Source organism: Talpa occidentalis, unplaced genomic scaffold (genome assembly GCF_014898055.3).
Source record: "Talpa occidentalis isolate TD23 unplaced genomic scaffold, MPIMG_talOcc4v2.1 talOcc4.15, whole genome shotgun sequence".
Taxonomy (NCBI): Eukaryota; Metazoa; Chordata; class Mammalia; order Eulipotyphla; family Talpidae; genus Talpa; species Talpa occidentalis.
The window spans coordinates 8,177,939-8,199,196 of record NW_023601543.1 but is presented as its reverse complement, the minus strand read 5'-3'; the positions used below and the strand labels follow the sequence as shown (position 1 = coordinate 8,199,196).

Genomic DNA, 21,258 nt, shown 5'->3' with positions numbered 1-21,258 from the left:
CTGCCTATTCTGTTCCCCACTCTGTCTCTGGTGAATCCTCTCACTCCCCACACTTCTGGCCTGTACCCCAGCTCTTGTATGCATAAATAAATCTTTAAAAAAATAAAATGAAATATAATAAATCCTGATTGCTGATTATCAGTGAACTTTTTCCTCAATCATATCTATCCTAGTTACATAAAATGCAAATGAGACAGACCCTGAATTAAAATAAATCACTTCTATTGATTATAGAATTTGATAAAAATTGATTTAAATTTTAAGTTATTATAAAGTACCACTTTAGTCCCTGTTTGGTTTACACAACTTGAATATTTTAAGACAACTCTATTTTACAGAGGAGTGCTATCTTTAAATACCTAAAACCTGAAGGTTTTGACCCCAGTATCTTTCAGGATGACAGCATCAGAAAGTCTACATTAAGCTTACCTTTGATCAGACTCACCAAGTTATCAGATGAAAATCCAATCTTATATAAGTTCCTATAACCTACCAAATATTTCCCCTTCTGAGGGACTCCTATGGTTCTATCATATTGTCACCTAATTTGCTCTAGAACAATGAATATAAAAGAAATATCTACTTTCAGAACTTTCCCAGAAAGACAAGAAAAAAGGTGAGGAAGGGAAACTACATTTTCAAAAGTTTGAAATGAAAGTATTCCACCTGTAGAGCCACAATTCATGTTTCCTAAGCAACAGTAACCTGTGGCCAATCACACTTGATGGGAGGAAAAAGTGAAGTGGGGCTTCAACTTCCATAATCATCATTTTTAGTATATAATGCCCTAACTTCCCCCAAACTATACAATCTCATCATTTAAAATTACTAAGCAGAGTGGATTTTTAGTCCTACCTATGGTAAAATTTATATGAATTCATGTTATCCGAAGTGTGTTTATTTTTCAGACATGCCCTCCCAAGGGTAAAGGAACCACCCAGGTATAGGGCTTGTTTTCCTTTGTGTGCAGCTTTATCTACAAGTATTTTTATCTCCAAGTTGCCAAATAAAGATTTAGTTGTTTTCTTTAGTTGGGCAGACCTCAAGTGCTTTCAGAGATATGTCACACTTATTAAGGCTTGCTAAATTCTATTTAAAATGTCTATAGCTTCTTGTTTCAACACTGATTGTGTATTTGTAAATCCTGATTTTACTTGCAATTTTTCATCTGAAAAAATCAACAGCAAAACTGGTGGTTGTGGGGATTAATGGTATACTCTTTACACAAAAGTTGACTGGCTCCATCACAAAGACAAAAAGAGTGGTGACTGACAGAAATTAGGGCAAAGGGAGAATGGAAATTAATATTTCTCAATGGGTACAGTTACAGTTTTATAAGATGAAAAGAGCTCTGGAGATGGATGGTGATATATAAATGTACTTAATGCCACAGAATCCTTCCCTAAAGTAGTCAAGAAGACAAAATTTATGCTATGTGCATTTTACAACAATTAAGAATAATTGGCTTATTTCTGAAACATTAAAAAATGTTGGGTGAGTCAACTGAATAGGAGGGGGCGAAAACTAGACTTTCCATAGTGATCATGATGTGGCATACGTAGATGACCAACTAGGATGTTACACACCTAAGACTCATAGGATTTTATAAACCAAGGTTACCTCAAAACAATTTTTTTAAGTTGATGGGCTCCAAAGAGAGAGCAATAACAGAATGCAGCCAATATGTCTTGAACCAAAGCCTCCTATGATTCCAATTCCTTGCACCTAGAGGTCCATTAAGAACAGCAATAGAGTGCAGACAGGAACAACTTGTCTGAATAAAGCTCCTGCTCTGGTCCTAACTAGCTATGTGATTTGGACAAGTCATTTAAAGTCTCTAAGCCTCCGTTTCCTTATTTGTAAAATATGAAAATATCAATAGCTATTTCACCAGGTCTCTTTGAGATTCACTGAGAATACCTGTATACAATGCATATTGCAGGGACAGGAACAGAAAAAACAGTAAACCTTAGCTATAACTGGCAACCATATGAATATACCAAGTTGATTTTCCTAAGAGGACAAGCAGATACATGTGGTTGTGTCCCAATATTCAGTGCTCACACCAGGTGTTCTCCCCAATGACTGACAAATTATGGGGACATGTGGTTTGAATCAGGCTTTCTTAAAGGATGCTCTGAGAAAAGTGCAGGATAATCCCTGGGGAACTTATTCCATACCCAGAGCTCTCTGTCCCAAGCCAAACCTAATGAAACTAAATCTCTAGAGGTGAGGTTTGGGAACCACACACACACCTGGCTGCAATCAAATAAGAGAGGGTAGGAGGTGGGAATACGGAAATGGAAGGAGATCTGGCTCTACAGTAAGGCTTTCTGATTTCTCTCCCTTTGATTAACTTTAGCAGCAGATGAAACATGGATCTTGACATCTATTTCCATAACCAGCCCAATACCTTCTCTAATTTAACTTTCCTTCCCTTTCCTTAACTTTCCTTCCCTTTCCTACCACCTACTTCCAAATCTAGTTTTTTAATGGAAAAGCTTACCAGAATAATTTAAGACTCAATCCTCTTGTCATCATACCACTTTTATTACATGTTCATTTTCTTCCATTGCGGATAAAGAAGATGAAACCAAGTGCTACATTCTCAGAATAAAATTGCAGAATGGTTATTTTAATACCTATTTTTAGGATCTACCTAGTTTCTCATCTGGCCACTAAAGTCTTGGTATTGGTGTTCTCATGCTCTATAGCCAAGAAAACATCTTGGAAGAACCTTCCTCGGGCAAGCAGGATAACAAACTGGGAATTCTTTTGACAACAGTTAACAATAATCCCGGAACATTATTAAGCTGGAGAGCTCCGTAGCCATTGGGGAGATGTGGCATTTTCTCAGGACACAGGAGGACAAGGTTGGGAAATGAGAAAGGGAAAGTCACAAATTGTCTCTGAAATGCTTTTCTTTGAAAAGCAAAAAAAGTCTAGCTCATTCTTCCTGTCAATTTGAGCAGCAGGCATATGCATTTTACCTGACAAGAAAACACAGTACTTCATCTGCAGTATCAGGAACTAACAAAAGAGCCAAACTGCCAACCATCAGCCACTAAATCCTTCTATAGTGCTTAGACTGCATAAGAGGAAGTAGGGTAGTCTGGGCAGAGAAACAACAGCAACAACACACAGTCTTGAATCACACACCCCTCCCTGAAAGAAAAAAAAAAGGAAAAAACCACCCACTTACTAGAAGTTATGTGAAGTATTGACTGGAAGAAAATGCCACAGCCACTTTTCTAACAAAAAGAACAGCAACAAAAAAGGTCGCATCCTCCCACCCCAAATGATTACATGTAAGTGATCCTGGAGAAAACCAGTATCTGCAGCAGCACCCTCCCAGACACACGGATGTTTTTTCAGATGTTCTTTCCAAACAAAGCCGTACCTGAGACAGAAGGTGCAGCCTAAATTCCTAATACAATGAATTCTTTATAACAAAAAATATTCAAAGTTGCAAATGATAGCTCATTTCCATTGTGAGCTTTAAAGCAAGGATAATAACAGTACCTACCTCAGAGGATTGGTCAGGACTCCAGGAGGTAACTGTATAAAGCATTTTCAATAGCACCTAGGGTATACCAGGCAAACTAAAACTGTTAGCTTTTGGTATTGCTGGTTTAAAGAAATTAAGTTTTACACAACCATTCATTCTAGATGAACCTTAGTAATGTACTAAAATGGAAAGGTGACTTTAAAAACCAAAATACAATGAAGAGTTCTTTAAAATAGACAAGAAATGCTAGCAGATGAGCAATGCCCTATCAATGCTATATGCAGAACGGGGCACCATTAAGGAGAAAGAGGTTCAGTCACAGAAAAAGTACAATATCTGTTCTGGAGAAGTTGACACACTAATAATGGGAAACAAGATTAAGTGACATCGCCACATACACCACTTGTGACCACACGCCACGCATCTGTGTTCCTCTCTGCTGACCTACCAGCAACCAGCAGAGGTTCCTCAAATGGCTGAAGTTCAAATGCTGCTGTCTCAGACCTAATTCCTCCAGGATCCCTGATACGGGTTTCTGTAAGCACCAAGGTCTGTGTGTGTGGTACCAACTACCGGACCATTCCTATACTGGTGCTATTCCACTTAATTACTTTAATTGTTTTATACTTGGATTTCCTTTCAGTACCTTAACAGAAAATTAAGAAACAGCAATTAACATTAATGACCAATGCCATTTTAAAAGACACAATTTATCACATTGTCAGGCACAAGGCACATCAATTACGGTGACAGCAACCCTTAAGACAAGAGGCATAAGCTAAATAATACATGTGGCTGAGAAGAGATGCACCAAACAGGCGCAATCTCCTTATTTGTGGCTCACAGAGAGTCATTTACCAAGCTGCCATCCATTAGCCACAAGATTCACACACCTAATATCAGTAGAGCTGGATGGAGCTCTGAATAGCAGCAATCTGAGGAAGGAGGAATGAAGAAGTTAAAGAGCTATCAGAGTCCAGTAAGGCACCAGGTAACAAGACACACAAATGGGCGGTGGTTCCAGATGCCCTGCAAAAACCCACTGTTTGGAACTGACAGCATATTATCTTCTTGCTCAGAGTAACACAGAATGGTAAAAAGAGCGTGGATTTCACATTGATACACTGCCTGGGTTGAAATGCTTTTAGGCTTTAGGGCCTTAACTTGCTTAACTTCTCTGTCAGTTTCCTGACCTGTAAAATGAAAATATGGTGAGGAGTCTGTAAATAATGCACAGGCAGAGCTTAGCACAGTGCCTGGCACATAGATGGCATTAAATAATTGCTAGTTGTTATAATGGAAACAATAAAAATGTTGTATATAGCCAGAAAAGTGCACAAAAGGTCTCCTTTACCAACAATGTGGTCAAATTGGCAAATGTTTACAAAGGCAAAAAAAAAAAAAAAAAAAGTGACACCAAATACTAGAAACTGTTTTTGTTAGAAAATAAAATTAACTTTTTCTTGTTTATTTTGTGTTAAACAGGATTACTTAAGGAAAAGCAAGATTGATCATATGTTCAAGGATGTGATTTCTGAAGAAAATTTGTCACCCTGAAAGAACTTTAAAAATCGAATGAGTGGATTCATTCATTCAACAAACATATACTATGCACCTACATCATCAACTGAGCATCCATGAGCATTAAGCAACCTGTTATGTGTCAGAGAAAATGGTAAATGCTAATTATAGAAGCATGTACAAAACGCTATAATGAACGCAGAGTTTAGGGATGGGAAAAATTTATTCTGTCCCAGGTATGTCAGGGAGGAGAAATCCAGGACAGTTTCATAAAAGAAATGACATTTGAATTGGATCTAGTACTTCATCAGAGAATGGGAAGAGGCAACTTCAGAAAGAGGGAACAACAGGGATAAATGTCTGGAGTATCTTGTAAATATCTAGAAGTATCTGGGAATCTGTGAATAACTCAGAATGGCCAGAAAATATGGTGGCGAGAGAAGTCATAGAAAAGAGGTGTCCTGAGAAAACCTGTAAGGGGATTTCAGCACCCCAGGGTGGTAGCACAGAGGTAATCAGTATGATAAGATGGGTATGGCAAGATAGGTGTGTTTTAACTAGTAATTGTTATTTGGGAAGTAATTTTGAGATAGGACACTTTGAGGAACTTCTGGGGTCGCTGACAAAATTCTATTTCTTGATCTGGATGGAATTTCAAGTATGTTTGCCTTGTAATACTGTATTACACTACACATTTGACTGGTACTTTGAATCCCTGACTCATCTTACAATTTAAAAAAAAAGGTAAAAATACTTCTAAAAGCACCCTTTTGTGACACTGTGTAGCCAGACTGGGACAGAGAGAGAACTAGAATGAAGAAGGTAAGGAAAAAAGTCAGGCTCTAGATACAAGATGATGAGGACTAGGTCCAGAGCCAAGACAGTGAGAGTGAGGAGGAAATAAAGCCAATGGAGAAACATCTTGAGAGTTGACTGACAGAGGCTAAGAGGAGACAAAGGGAGAGCTCAGATTTGGACACAGTGAGTATGAGATGACTCTGGGACTTCAAATTGCTACCTTCCCTTGTCCTTTGGCTCGGTACACATCTCTCAATACTAATACTATATTCTCTATCGGTCTTCATTTATTTCATGTTTTTGACTTTCAAAAAGGATTAAGAAGTGAGAAAGGCGTAGTTCTTGATGAAATGGCAAGACTGGAAAAGAGATGTGTAAACATACGTAAAGGAGAAGCCCTTCAGTGAAAGTGATGACCCTGTTAGTAGCGGAAGACAGAAGTAAATGGATACTATCCCCGTCAAACTATTCCACTAAAATGGAAGTAAAGATATGGAAAGCAAAAGCTATTGGGTCAAAGAGTTTCCCAGACTGGTCAACAAAAATCAAGGGAAAGGGAATACATCATGCACTCATCTTATTTTCACATGTCTGGGACTTTCTTAAGATACGTATATGCAACCTAAAGATAGATTATAGTGGAAAATTGAAGGTAAGAGAGATGGGTCACTGAAACAGAGGAGAAAAGAAAGGTATTCCACCAGGTCAGAACACAATGTGGAGGAGCAAGTGATTTTGCTTACAATACAAGCCAAAACAAATTCTCCTTACTTGAGAGAAGAGATGGTATCAGCAACTAAGTATGTTAGATTAATTACCAAAATATAGGCCATACAGCTCAAGTTCCCAGAGTCCTATGCTGCTTTATCACACAACAGTTATTCAACCAATCCATGAACAACCAATGTTGATAACACTCAAGTAGAAATATTAAGATTTTACCCTCAAACCCCTCTTCTGCTCAGCAATAATAAAACCTAGCTTCCATTTACTAACCACTCTTTGTCAGGCATAATCCAAGCCTCAGAATGCATCACTGGATGGGATCCTCACAGCAAGCCCATGCAGTAGGTGCCATTATTCATCTCCATATTACAAATGAAGAAACTGAGATCACTTCAAGTAGCAACTCTGGATATACAGGACAGGAGGGAGAGTGCACAGGACAGACCTGCGTTTGGGCAAAAAGGAGCATCTGCCTTGTACAGGACCCAGCCGAGTCGCCAGGGTTGAACATTACCTAGGGGTCAGGTGCGAAATCTCTAAATGATGATAAAGGATGATTTTGTCCAGCTTTATCCTCGGTGTGTCTGTCTCCTCTGGCAACATGTGGCAGTGGTAGATGGTCAATAGTGATATTGAGGTTGGGATCCTGGCCAGCACTCTTGTTTCTTTCCATCAAAAATATGGCCAACATCTGGCAGAATCAGCAAACGTCAAGATGAACGGGTCTCCACCAATTTATGTTACAAACTGGATTGTCAAAATTGGTCAGATTCCATTACAGAATTACAGTTCAGCTACACTGAATACTAAATATATATTAGCCATTAGCTGGACTTTGAAATATCTTTAATCTGTGGAAATTTCTATTCTGGTGGTAGTTGCATGAGATTTGATCTTTATCACACTTCCTGGCAGCAGTAAAATTCCATTTCCATCAACTGTTTCCTCTCAGGAAAGAAGTCTCTCAGGAAATACTCAAAACATTGTTCTCCACAAAGTTCTCCAATATGAATCATTTTCAACTGCCAGGAAGACACTCCTTCCCCCACTGTTTTGTATCATAATATACTTTCCCTAAAATGACAGTTTTTGGGCAAGACATACTTATTTGAAAAACAGAAAGAGTAAATCCTTCGTTCTCCCCCATCAATGGCTTTCCTCAAGCAATTCACTCTGCCTCGACTATCTTCTCCCCTTAGAGCTGTTTATTCAAGTCCTATCAACTTATCCCTTCATTCAACAAGTATTTCCTACGCACCTACTAGATTTCTGGTCCTGTAATAGGTAGTAAGAGTTGAAATAAGTGTATTAGGTATTAACCAAGCAGAGATTAGGGGATTATAATTGTAGGCAGGTGGACCATTAAGTGGCATGCTGAGAATTTCCTTCAAGGAAGTTTCCCAGGAGAGAAAATATTTACCTATTTAAAAAATTTTAATTTAACTTGTTTATTTATTGAGGTAACATTGGTTTACAACACTATATAGTTTTAGGAGTACAGGTTCACACCTCCAGAAGAGGAAACATTTAAAGGTGACCCTTTAAGGATGAGTAGGAGGAATTGAACATAATAGGATGTTTCCATAACTTAGCTATTGTAAACAGTGCTGCACCGAACACAGGCTTATTTGTGTTTTTATATTCTTTAAGTTATGAGGCTAAGAGGAATGTCTCAATTTGAGGGGGCACAACTGAGCCGCTGTCTCAGAAACTCATCCTAGTATCCGTGTTGAAGTTATGCTTCCAAAGGCTGCAGCTAACCAGTAACTCAGGACAGCAAGGACAGGTCTCTATTGATGGCTGACTATGGACAACCCAAAGGTTTTTCTGAACCTTCCTTAGATTGCAGAGCAGTCTAGAAAAAGCTTTTGCCCAAGCTATTCACTCTTTTCAGCAGGGGGTCACACTTGTAGCATGGACTAATGGCATGCTCACCTTCCCCATCTCCAACCCTACTGTCTCACATAGGTGCTTCCCATTAATAAAATTCTTACCAGTATAATCATTTCTGTTTCTCAGAGGACACGGACAAATACAGCATTCTAGACAGAGGACCCAGCATGAGTCATGAAAAATCATGAGTTGCTCTCAGCATCCCATGGAGTGGTATGTGCCTGGAGATCACTGTGGAGGTGTGGATAGAGAGAGAGAAACTGGGCCAAATCAGAGGTCTTATATAATCTGATAAAAAAAAAAAATACTTGGACCCGATCCTCTGAGAAACAAGAAAGCACCAGAAAGTGTTAAGCAGGGAAAGGGCATGTGTTTTCAAAAGACTGTTCTGCTGGCAGAATGGAGGACAGACTGGAGGAAGCAGTAAGTGGCAGCAACTCTGTCTGCTTCCGTCTTCTCTGCTAGGTTCTGAGGTCCTACAGAATGGAATCAGTTTTTGTTTCATTTTAATCTGTATGGCCCTATAATGCTTAGAACAGTGTTTAACACAAAATATCTACTCAAAAGATGACATCAACTCTACCAAGCTGGGCCTCACCTCACTGCCCAACATTTTAATTAAAGCCCCCCAAAAGTTTAATGACATTAAAAAACTCTCTGTGTAGCCAATCTAGAAAGGGCAAGTTACATGTACGAAAGGTAGATGTTACTCCCAAAAACTAGTTAAGTAGAAGTTACTCCCACAAACTAGTTATTACAGCTCTCTTTGAGGCTTGGACATCTCATCACATTTGTTTTTCCTAACTGTGGGGACAAAGGTAGTCATTAGTCATTTAGTTTTTTAATGTTTACAAGGTCAGTAGACTTTTAGAGAGCCAGAACAGGCTCAAGGTCCAGACGCCTTATTATGCAGAGTTAACAAAAATCAAAATTGGGTTCTGGATGCTGGTACAATATCCAATGATGATCTTTGGTAAAACATATTCCTAAGGCCTATTTTTTTTTTTTTCATCAGAGAGTGGAAATAAGATCTACCCAATTGATAAGGTAAAAGTTAAATGAGATATGGTCAATGTGCTCTGAAAACATTAAGATGCAAAACACTAATACTATCATAAAAAATCTGTTAAGAGGGTAGATCTCAAACACACACACACATACACACACACACACAAACATGAAGGTGGGAGGGAACTTTAGGAAGTGACGCATGTGTGTTACCCTGCTGTGGTGATGACTTTCAAGGAGGTACGCATACATTCAAACCCATCAGATTGTATACAATAAATATGTGCAATATTTGGTATAACAATCAGACCTAAATAAAAATGTTTTTAAAAAAGACTATGCTACTGGTTTGAACCCAAAGTTATATCAATAAAAAATAGTTTAATTTTACAAAGACTAGTGACTAACATTTCCAATGAGCAACACCACCAATGAATGGTGTAATATCCAAAAATTCTCAAAATACAATTGATTTCCCTTTACTTTCATCTGTCAAATGGTACTTTTAGTTGGAAGGGTACTATTGTGAAATAATAATGAGAATCAATTCCCAGAAGGCCACGGATTGCTCGAGCTCAAGCCAACAGCCATTCTGAGGTTCTTTGATGATGGTCTGATGTCCTTTCTCAGACCAAAATTTCTTTCTCATTGCTATCTCCCTGACTTGACTGAAGAAACACAGAAGCACTTGGGCCCTACTCGTGACAACCAAAATAACTTTACAGAAATAAGCAATCATTGCCTCCCAACAGCCAGAAGTGGTCTGTGTCCATTAGGGAGAGTCTCAATGACTTGGAAACTGCCAGATGTGCAAGAGTTGAGGGAATAAAGCCTAGGGTCAATGTCAACTGGCCCTAGTTCTCCAGGCTGAGACAACTACTTCCATAGGTGCCATTCACAGGTATGCATACTCATTCCAGAGCCCAAAGCATTCAGCAGTACTCTTTTAAATCTTCCCAAATTGCACACTGATTTAGTAAATTGGCTGCTTTGCCTTCGAAAGGAAAGGGGTAAAAAGTATAAGAAACGGGCCTCCCTGGTGCTGCAGGCAGTTAAGCGCCACACTGTGAAGCTGTCCGCAGCCTCCGCAGTGCGGGTTCGATCCCGGCCAGCAGGGGAGAAACCCACATGGCGTGGCAGACCTCTCCTGTCTTGCCCGCTGCTCCCCTCAGCAGTGTATTTCGTCAGTCTGCCTGTTCTGTTCCCTGCTCTGTCTCTGGTAAATCCTCTCACCCTCCCACACATCTGGCCTGTACCCTGGTTCTTGTATAAATAAATCTTTTTTTTTAAAAAAAAAAAGTATAAGTAACTATTTTTTATAAAAAATAGTTATTGGTGTTGCTTTAGGATTATTTTGGAAAAAAAAATTAAACCAACTATAGATATCATTGTCTCACTTGGCAGTTTCCAAATCCAAACTAATTATTTCCAGTTATGAAGTGCATTCAATGGCAGGAAATCAATGATGATAGTAATGGATACCATGAGTTTGAACATATTTTATATGCGAGGCACTTCAAATATATTATCTGTATTTCACCTAACAACCGTGTTTAAATCCTACATCTCAATTTAAAAGAAATGATCTCAGAGACAAATGTGCCTTCAAATAACTTTAATGGCAGAGCTGCGAGTCAAACCAAGATATTTTAAAACCTCTCCCTCCCCTACGTGCCTGCGCCTCTACACCCACCCCCTTCGCCCCCACCCCATTTGCAGAGAAACGAAATACAGTGCACCTAAGTTCTGACCCTGCCATTTACTAGCTGCCAGGCTTCAGTAAACAAATTACTCAATGGACCTCAGTTTCCCATTAAATAAGATTAAATCAATGGACACACTGCTTAACACACAGACACTATAGTGTCCTTTCCCGCACTCTCTTTTGATAATCTAAAGACCAACTAAAGATGAAGAAAAGCAATCTACCTGTACTGAATGATAGGCAAAGTTAGCACTTCCCTTAATAAGGATGGAATTGGTTCTAGTGACTTACAAAAGTCATGAACATCGGCTAAGGAAATGTCACTAACTTTGTGATTTTTATCCATAAAATGTAAGAGAATAGTATATAATGATCACATGGGATTTAGCCTAGGAAGGCAAGATTGATTTAACATTCATTCATAAGTCAAACAATATCACTCACAATACCAACAGCATGAGGAAGAAGATCCATATAATTTATATAGATGCCAAGTAAGTGTGATGTTCATTCAACAGTCATTCACAATTTTTAAAATGCCCTGTTAACTGAAAATAGAAGGAAACTTCCTCACTCTGATAAAAAGAATCTATGGCAGAAAAAAAAAAAACTTACACCTAACTCATACTTCATGGTGAAAGACTGAATGATTTCTCCTAAGCTAATGGAAGTCCTACTAATACAATAAGGTACAAAAAAGAATTAAAATAGAGATAAAACTGGAGAGGAGAAATAAAATTTTGTTTATTCACAAGAGAATATAAACATCTAAATAGAAGACCCAAGAAGACATACCAAAAAATATATTACATCTAATAAATGATATCAGCAGGTTGGAAAATATAAGCTCATGATATAAAAATCAATTGTCTTTATATACAGCAATGAACAACCGGAAATTTTTAAATGTGCTATTTGCAACAGCACCAGTAAATATGCAATACTCAGGCACCAATCCAAAAAATTGTGATTTATATGTTGAAAATTATGAGAAACTCTGATGACAGAAAATCAAAGAAAACTTTAACTAGAGAGATATACTGTATTCATGAATCAGAGGACTCAATATCATCAGTACTGCAGTTCTCACCCAAATTAATCTACAGATTCAATTCAATGCAATCAAGTTTCTTTTTTAATTTTTTTATTGAAATACTATTTCTTTACATTATTGTTTGTGTTTTTAAAGAGGTATAGGCTCTCCCCCCCTTTCAGGTGTTGTTACTACACCACACCCACCACCAAAGCAGCCACAGGCCATCCCATAGTCTACCACACTCCCTCCCCACTTTGTTCTTCCCCTCTTCTCTCCCCTCTCCCACTGTTAGACTCGGTTGTACAGTCAGATTTCTAGGGTTTGTTGTTAGTTTGGCTTTAGCTGACCCTTTGTTTTCTCTAAATTCCACATATAAGCAACACCATCTGGTAGTTGTCTTTCTCCTTCTGACATTTCTTTTAGCATCATCCCCCTCCAGTTTCATCCATGTTGTTGCAAATGAGAAATTCACAAGGTAACTATAAAAGGTAAATGGAAAAATAATCTAGGATAACCAAAATAATTTTGAAAATCAAAAATCTGGAGGACTCAAACCAGTGATTTCAAAACTCATATATAGTTACACTATTCAATATAGTGTGATGTTAGCAAAAGGATCAATGGAACCGAATAGACAGTTCAGAAATAGATGTGTGTGTGTGTGTATGTGTGTGTAAACTGATTTCTGACAAAGATGCCAGGTTAATTTGATAGACAAAGGCTAGTCTTTTAGTCTTTCAACATGTAATACTAGAACAATGGGACCTACTTACATTTAAGAAAACAAAAAAAATGAACGTCAACCCAAACCTCACTCTTTACATACATATAACTTAAAATATATCATTAATGGAAATGTAAACCTAAAAGCTTTATAGCTAAACTAGATAAAAATAAGAAGTAAATCTGCATGGTCTTAGGTCTAGTAATTATTTCTTATATAGGATGGAAGCAGCATGAAATACAAAAATTAAAATTGAGGAAATGTATTTCATGAAAACTTTAAACTTTTATTCTTTGAAAGAAAGAAATGAAAATAGGAAAGAAAAAGGCAAACCACAAACTGGAAAACACATTTGCAAAGCACATATGTGATAAAGGGCTGTTAATTACAACATATGAAGAGAACCCAAAACTGTTTTTTTTAACTGCCCAATCAAAAATCATTGACACTTGCTCAAAATTATTAGTCATCAAAAAAATACCGAACAAAATGATGATGAGATATCATTAACAACTTACTAAAATGGCTAAGATTTACAAAGACAGACAATGTTGGCAGGGACATGGGGCAACCGAAGCCTTATATATTGCTTGGTAGGAATCAAAAGTAGTATAAGTCACTTTTATAAACAGTATGACAAGTTCTTAAAAAGTTAAACACACACTTACCATAAAAACCAGCCATTTTATTCCTTGGTATCTACCTGAGATAAATAAAGACATATGTCCACACAAAAACCTGACTGCAATGGTTTAGAGCAACTTTATTCATAAGCACCAAGAACTTGAAACTATGCAAATGCCCATCAACTGTAGTACATTCATAGAGTGGAATTCAAGGCAGCAAACTATGAATAACTGCAATGACATAGATCTATTCAGATGCATTGTGCTAAGTGAAACAAGCCAGATTCAAAAAGTTGCATATTTTCATCATCTTTATATGAAATTCTGGAAATAGCAAAAACTACAGAGACAAATCAGAGACCACTGGTTGCTAGGAATTGATTACAAAGGAACATTTTTGGTAACAGAAAATTCTACTATCTTTATTTCAATGGGGGCTACACATTATATAATTTTGTCAAAATTCATAGACTTGTATACATCTAAAAAGGATGAATCACAGTTTAGATAAATTATACCTCAGTAAACCTGAAAAAAATGCATACTTTAGAGATGGCAAACTATTTCAAGTAGAGATTTATAATAAATGAAAACTTAAATTGCTGAGTTTTGATTTAAGGTTAAGATCCAATTACAGGACAGGAATACAGGGAAGACAAAGTTCATGAAATTTTTGTTTGTCTTTCACTTCTCGTTGTATTAATTGTATAAAAATTGGTTCTGCGAAGAAGATGACAAATGTATAATATAGGACCAAAATAAAACATCTACTTATTTGAAGCAGATCAAATTAAAATGATAAATGGCCACTAACTGTCCTTACCAATTGCTTGGGTTTGTCGGTGACTCATTCAAAGAGTTGCCTAATGAGACAAGAGTCTGTTCAAGTACTAATTCTCCACATTTTACAAGTGTTCTGATTTATAAGAGCAGGGAAAAAAGCATTTTCATTCTACGCATTTTCTTTTTCTTGATTAGAGTTCTGAAGAGACAGAGTAGAAGCTTATCTTGACATCAGAGGCTACAGGATGGGAGAAGGTGAAGAGCTGCCCACTATCCCCCAAGGATCTTTCTCCCTGTATGAAGGATATTCAGTGATAGTTACAGGCAAGTGTATCTATTATGGATAAGCCAGTGTACATGGTCCTAGCTAAGAAGGCAGGTATGGTCAAAAGAGGTGGCAGGAGTCTTTGAAGTAGCATTCCCAGAGTCCCAAAAGAGATCTAAGTTGAAAAAAACTATAGAAGACCTGTCTTCATTCATTCATTAATCCATTCATTCAAATATTTCTTAACTGTACCTTCTGGGTCAGGTTCTGTTTTAAGGCCAAGGACACACAGAGATTAACTTCTGGTCTAGAATACTTTATAATGTTCTGGTGAGCAGCCAACAGGCCAGAGTGCAGAAATGAAAGTAAGAGTTGTGATTTACTCCTCCTGTTATTCCATTTTCCATCCAGCTCTCAATTCCCAGCAGTTCACCAGTCATTCCAGGTACCAGTGTGAGTAAGCATGATGTAACCAGGAAAATGCATGAGGTTCTGGACGCAGACAGCCTGATGGAAATGGTATGTAGTGAGACTGGAGAGGTAGGCCTGAAACCAAAACGTTGAGGGCTTTGTTAAGTTGTGCCAAAGAGTTAGATGTGAGTTTTGGGGGTAGACAATGGGAGGCCTAGTAACAGGTGAGGAACAAATCAAGATTTGCATTGGGAAAAGATAATTCTAAACATCAGAGTGAGGCAGAAAGCAGATGAGGAAATTGCTCTCTCTCTTTTGGGGGTAGTGAAAAGACTGGTGGTGGACTGGTATTAACTAGAGCAGCAGAAAGAGCTTCTCCATGAACTAATTCAGTCATTACAGAAGAAATGACCATTCTCCTGCCCATTGCATGTCTCTAGCTAGCAGTTGTGATTGTTTTTCTCCCCTCTACAGTATCAGCAGCTCTCTAAGGACAGGAATGGACACACAGACACACACCTTGATTAATACTAGACATTTGGTAAATGTGTTCACTGAATAAATGAACAAATAAATATATGAATGAATTGATAGTTTGGGCTCAGGAAATCAATTGAGAGTTGTTGCAAAATGAGGTAGCTGAAAAAAATACAAGTGAAACTTGTTTTAAACAAAGAGAAAATATTTGTCCAATAAAAAATGTCAGTAACTAAGGCAGCTAAAAGTTGACAGCAGATTTTTTATAAAGGCCCAGAGAAAGGAGAACTCTGTCAAAACTAAGCTGCTGACATCAGGCAATGCGGTAAGATCAGGCCCTGTAGTATACACAGACCCCTCCAAATTGGAGGGATGGAATGTCAGATGCTTGAAAGCAGAGTCAGAAGCAAGGTCTAGGAAGAAATCCAAGCAGGAAAGAGTTCATAATTGGAAAAGGAGAGTGAGAAGCAACAAGCAGAGGTCCAGTCAGGTAAGCAGTAAGCATTAGGGTACTAGGCAAAAAAGAAAGCAAACAGAGCATGCTAACAGGGAAATCTGGTAAAAACAAAACAAAACAAAACAAACAAACAAAAAAAAACAATCAATCAGCATCAACAAAAGACAGCAAAGTCCCAAACACAGGCATGGGTCCAGGCAGAGTTCAAGTTCCGAGAGGCCTGACTAAAAAGAGAAATCATATTCTTGCCCTTGGAGGAACTGGAGTATCAATCACTGCCCCAGTGGAGAAACAGACCAGGGCCCGGTTTCTGACATGAAGTACAAAGCCTTAATCACAAGGAACAAACAAGCAAGAGCAGCCATATAAAAACCCTAGCACACAAAGTCAGAATACACTGATAGCCTGAGGCTACCCAACTCAGGACAAGCTGGGGTCCAAAGTCTATTTCACAGCCAACCTATCCCAACTCAGTCACTTAAATAAGAGCTGTAAAGACATGGAAGCCAGTAGGCCCTCACAACCCCCCAATATCAGAGAGCATGAGTCAACACCGTAAGCACACAAGAGCTGCTCAACAAATACCAAGGAAAGAGTGTCACACGGGAAGGACCAGGCAAGAGGAATACGGAATTCAGTGGAGAGTGATCTCTGCCCACTTTCTCCATTCACCGCCACTCCCCTAATCCAGAATAGGAACAGATATCTTTAAAAGTTCTACGGCCTATGTCTATTACCTGGAAATCTATTCATTCTTTGCATCTGTGGCCATTTCAATAAAAATTAATAAATTAGGGCCTCCTCTGGTGGCACAGCAGTTGAGCTCTGGGCTGTGAAACTGCCCACAGCCTCTGCAGCGCCAGTTCGTTCCCTGGCCACCAGCGAGGGTCCCACATGGTGCACAGACCTCTCCTGCTGTGCCCACTGCTCCCCTCAGCAGTGTATTTCGTTGGTCTGCCTGATCTGATTCCCGCTCTGGCTCTGGTGAGTTCTCTCACCCTCCCACACTTGACTGTACCCAGTGCTTGTATAAATAAATAAATCTTTTAAAAAATCAATAAATTAGCACCATTCTTGGTTAAGACCCACACCCCCAACTACATACAAGAGATCTTGTGGGTAGAAAAAGAAACTAAGAGAATTGGTACCTTTATTATTTACGTGTGTGTCTGCAATATGCTCTGATTTCCTTACTGAACAGATCATGACATCTTCATAACACAACCAGGCATAGCACTAAGAAAGGTGGCCCATGCATGTGAATCTTAAATGGCATCTCATGCAGTTAGTTAAGCTACTCTATGAAAATGATTCTCTATTTTTATGACTATTTTCCACTGTAGGCAGCTTTGTAAGTTGATAATATCACTATGCCTTTCTACACGTTTTATAAATTTCATTTATGCAGATTTTCATACACTACCTATTTCTGTAGAAACTGTATATTCAAAATCTTATTATGGGTAAATCTGAGATGTGTGTGTGTATCTTAATTCTAGGTTATTTTTTAGGTGAAAAATAATAAAGCACTATTAAAAAAAGTATTTTGTGAGGACATCAGATTTCTGTGACATTTTTTCCTAATGCGCTGTATCATGATCACAACCTCTAACTGGAAGGCTGGCCTATTTCACATTCTGAACCACAACTTTCTGTTCTGAGGGGTTTAATCTACATTCTGGCCTATCCACTTTCATTGGACATATGAAAATCTGAGGACCACTGAGGTAAGTTACATTAAAAACTACCCAAAATATGATGCAACGAACTAGTGGCAGGACCAGCAATGAAATCCAGTTAATTCTGTTCCTTTGATGTTTGCAGTGTTACCAAGTCTGGTAGAGATGCCTGTCATTAGGAAGCAAAATGCAGTTTAAATGCATTCATTACTAATTTTTAACCCTTCCCACTGAGCTCACATGCAAACCAACACAGAATTTCTGTCCACACTGATGTTCCTTGAAACACAACAGAGTGGATCCACTAGAGGTTACACAATTTCTATTAACCAGCTCCAAAGCAAGAGAACACCACAAGCAACACCATCTGATTATAAGATTTTGCTGCTGCAAAGAATTATCAAATTCATCCTAGAGGCTCATCTGCTGCGTGACACACTCATTCCTTGATATCCACACTCCCTAGCAAATTTCAACACAAGATGTGCTGGTGACTTCTTTTCCTAGTACTTTCTGATCTTCATCTGTTACGATGACTCGCATTTGAAAGAAGGTAAATAAGCAAGAGGCTGCTTGATCCCCAATACCTATATAATCCTTTGTGACAGGGTCTCATTTAGGGAAATACATTTCACTGTTACTTCTGAGTATAAAATAAGTGAAAAGATAAAGTCTAATAACTAGTAAATTGGTAATAATTGAGTTTGTAAATGAAGACTGACTGAAACTAATAACATTCATATGTAATAAAATTTTGTGGATAAATTCAGTATATTCAGGAAAGCTAAACAAATACACAGTGTACACTAGCAACTTGACCTTGATCAACATTTTGCTATCTATAAAGTATAAGCTGTTCCTTAAATATGGTTTATTTCTCCAATTAGTAAGTGTGAACTATGAAGACAAAACCCTAAATTTTACCTAAAACCACATTTCCTCTAATTCACAATAAATTTTGTTGAATAAATTAATGAGCCATCCTCTTCTCCAGAAACAGGCAGGAAAACCAATAAAATCTCTATTTTAAGAGTAACTTTACAGCGAAGGAACCTCACAAACATTACCTTAACCAGGTAAGCAAGTTAACATCATCAGTTATAACATATTGCTACAATGCACAGCACATATGATGTGATGACAATAGCCCTTCAATTCTGTAATCTTCCTCCTAAAAAGTCGTAATCCACATCTAACCTTGAGAGAAACAAAATCCCTAACGAGTACTCCTAAAGCTGTCAACATCATCACAACCAAGGAAAGTCTGAGAAACTGTCACAGTCAAGAGGAGCCTAAGTAGACATGACTAAATATGATGAAGTACCTTAGATGGAACCCTGTAACAGACAAAGTTATTAGGAACAAATTTACAAAATGTCAATAATGCATGAACTTTAGGTAATAGTGACATATCAATATTGGTGCATTGTGACATATGTATCACACTAATAAGATGTTAATAAGGGAACTAGGGCCAAAGCATGTATGTAAGAACTCTGTATCATCTTTGCCAATTTCCTGTAAATCTAACACTATTCTAAAACAAAAAGTTTACTAAGAAGAGATTTTAAAAACAAATTTAAAAAGAAGACTGGATTATTTCATGTAATGAACAGATATTATACAAGATAATAAACAGTGACATTGAAAAGTTAAAAGTATAAATCTAAATATTCTTTAGCTGTCCTTTTTTGGCATATCACTCAAATTCAGGGAGTCCTCAGAGATATTATTAGCCAGAACCTAGATTAATAAATATCTGCACCAGGGCCTCCCCTGGTGGCACAGAGGTTGAGCGCTGGGCTGCAAAGCTGCCCGCAGCCTCTGCAGCACCGGTTCGTTCCCCGGCCACCGGCGAGGGTCCCACAAAAAAAAAAAAAAACAAAACAATAATTTTTTCCTGTTTGCCTGATAGCAAAATGTATTTAGTTATTTGAAATACACCTAAATCATAAGGCACGTTTTTTGATATTATCTCTGAGGAGTCAAACTAGAATCCAAAATTATTAGTAATGTTATTAAACATTAACTTCAGCAAAAAATGTGTTGTTGGCTTTCTGTTTGCCTTTCCTTCTGGAAGACTTTCGGAGAAGTGTGTTGAATGTTTAGGAACCAGGGGCATGAATTAGGGACGGGGCGGGTCAAGAATGAATGAGGCTGCTGGACACAACGTTCCTGTGGCACTGACCCTGGTCATCTGCCTTTGACAAGTACCATCACTTTCTTTAATTTCTTTGCCCTCATCTTTTGCTTCCATTAAATCTGGTGATTTTTAGGAATGAAACTTCTTTGTGACACATGCTGTATATTATTTGGTTTAAGGGAGTCTCAAGTGAAGTGAAACAATGTTCCTTTTCAAAGCTCTCAATTAGTTCTTAAAAAAACAGAACCTGCAAAAAACACACACAGGGTTGTTATCCCTTCAGATCTATAGCTCTCTCACTGCTATGAGATAGTAAGTAAGGAGTTTGGAAGACAGGCAAATCTTTAGGGCTGCATCTATTCCAGAAAAAAAAAAAAAGCCCCACAGAGAAGTACAAACATCTTAAAAACTATTTTAGCAAGTGAGTTCTTAAGCAAAACATTCCTGGGCCACTCGATCTACCCAAAAGTTTTCAGTTTTTAACTAGCAGGCAATTAAATTCTAAGACCAGCTACAGGCAAACAGAGGCTTGGAGGCTGAGGAATGAGAGTGGATGTGGGCAACAACTAAACACAGGAAGAGTTGCAAAAATATATTAAGTTCCCCTAACTGCCCCAGAACAAATATTCACAAAAATATTTATTCTGATTTCCAATCTCATCAGCTGAATACATGTCACAATTTCTTCATTTTAAATTTATATATATATATATATATATATTACATCACTGTTCGTTTTGTTAAATTTTTTTAAAAGATTTTTGATTTTTTACTTATGCAAGTGCTGGGGTACAGGCCAGATGCGCGGGAGGGTGAGAGGATTCACCAGAGACAGAGTGGGGAACAGAACAGGCAGACTGATGAAACACACTGCTGAGGGGAGCAGCGGGTGAGACAGGAGAGGTCTGCCGCGCCATGTGGGATTCTCACTGGCTGGCTAGAATCAAAACCAGCTGGAATCAAAACCGGCACTGCAGAGGCGGGGGACAGCCTCACAGCAATGCACTCAACCACCTGCGACACCAGGGAGGCCCCACTGTTCATTTTTGTACAATGTATACTTTCTCCTCCCTGGTGTAGTTCCCTTGGTAAAATTCCCTCCCTGGTGGCGCAGGGGTTAAGCACAGCACTGTGAAGCGACCCATAGCCTCTGCAGCACGTGTTCCATCCCTAGCTGGCTGGCCAGGGAGGGATGTCAGCAGTGTATGTCAGTAGATCCACCTGTTCTGTTCCCTACTCTGCCTCTGGTGAATCCTCTCACCCCCCTGCACCTCCGGCCTGTACCCCAGTTCTTGTATGCATAAATAAATAAATCTTTAAAAAAATTACCACCACCAGCTCACCTGTGTACCATCACCATAGTCCCATGTTTTCTTCCTGCTTTGTTTTGATCCCTCTGCTGCCCTTGCAGAATGTCTCTAATTTATAGTTCCCTACTAATTTTGGTTTTTAAAATTTATTATTATTGTTACTACTATTTTTTTCCAGATCCCTTATT

At 38.3% G+C, this 21,258-nt stretch overlaps 1 protein-coding gene and 1 non-coding gene across 5 annotated transcripts in view; one reads left to right on the top strand and one right to left on the bottom strand.

The window, feature by feature from the left end:
• Positions 1-21,258, bottom strand: part of ATP11C (ATPase phospholipid transporting 11C) — a 157,568-nt gene that overhangs the window by 113,024 nt on the left and 23,286 nt on the right. The window lies entirely within an intron of this gene.
• LOC119246845 (U6atac minor spliceosomal RNA) lies at positions 11,386-11,513 on the top strand. The gene has a single exon (XR_005125596.1). It is a non-coding gene; the product is annotated as a U6atac minor spliceosomal RNA (small nuclear RNA).